Genomic DNA, 1002 nt, shown 5'->3' on the forward strand with positions numbered 1-1002 from the left:
CTGCAGATGTGCCTCGAAGGCACCTGAAACAGAGGAGACTTGGGAATGCTCTGGGTCATCAAGTCCGGCAGTCTCGCATGGAGAGGGCAAGGACCAGTTGGAGAGCTGCCAGAGGGAGCAACTTGCCCACTGTCCCTCATGAAGTCTTTCCCTTCCACCACACTGTGCTGGCCTCAAAGGCTGAGGGGGCCCAACAGACCCAGCTTGAGGGCCCACACAGTGCCTGCCCACAGGCTGCTTACTTCAATAGAGATGACTCTCCTTGGAGGAACATCCACACTAGGAGGATCAGGCAGGCACTGAACGGGTGTGCTGTCAGTGTCTGCCATGTCCTCATCCATTGCACCCTCAGTGTCCGTGATGAACTCAGGCACTGGCCTGAGCTCACTCGGTGTGGGGTCCGGGGGTGCCACGACCACAGCTGGTGTGATCCTGGCCCCTCTACGCCTCCAGGATGTCAGAAAGTCCTGCAGGAGAAGAAAGGGCAGGGAAGAGAGGGATGTGTCATGGAGAGCTTTGACAGCAGTGCCAGGCTGAGCAGGGGCGATGGCATCACATGTCACAAAGAGCCCTGTGACACCCTGCCCCAGTCCATCCCATTGGTGACACCCACTGTGTCACAAAGGGCCCTGTGACACACTGCAGGTACCTGTACTGCCCTGCGGAAGCGGCCACGGGCACGGTCCTGTTCTTGTGTCCGGTCCTGGCCTGGATCTGGCAAAGAACAAGCTCTGTCAGAGCTGAGGGGCTGCGGGACAGCCCGGAGAACACAGCCCAGCCCTGCGCTCCACAGGCAGGGCCAGCCCCGGGATTCCCAGTGCATGGAGCTGCCGGGGGATCAGCCCTGGGCCCTCTTCCTCCTTCCTTATCCCTGGCCATGTTTACAAGAGATGGAATGGCATGGGAAGAGGCCCATCTGGCTGCAGCCACCAGCCCTGTGGCCCAGCTCTGCCACTCACCTTCCTGCAGGGGCTGGGGCTGCTCCATCTCTTCAGGCTGCTC

The 1002-nt window shown here is 60.6% G+C and overlaps 1 long non-coding RNA gene across 1 annotated transcript; it reads right to left on the bottom strand.

Moving 5' to 3' along the window:
• Nucleotides 1-408: 408 nt before the first annotated feature.
• LOC114072294 lies at nucleotides 409-996 on the bottom strand. Its single transcript, XR_003574153.1, has 3 exons — nucleotides 960-996; nucleotides 650-714; nucleotides 409-467 (listed from the first exon to the last, which is right to left on the bottom strand). It is a non-coding gene; the product is annotated as an uncharacterized LOC114072294 (long non-coding RNA).
• Nucleotides 997-1002: the final 6 nt, after the last annotated feature.

The sequence above is a fragment of the Empidonax traillii genome, unplaced genomic scaffold, assembly GCF_003031625.1.
Source record: "Empidonax traillii isolate 1590-97213 ecotype Southwest subspecies unplaced genomic scaffold, ASM303162v1 scaffold2928:size16949, whole genome shotgun sequence".
Classification (NCBI taxonomy): Eukaryota; Metazoa; Chordata; class Aves; order Passeriformes; family Tyrannidae; genus Empidonax; species Empidonax traillii.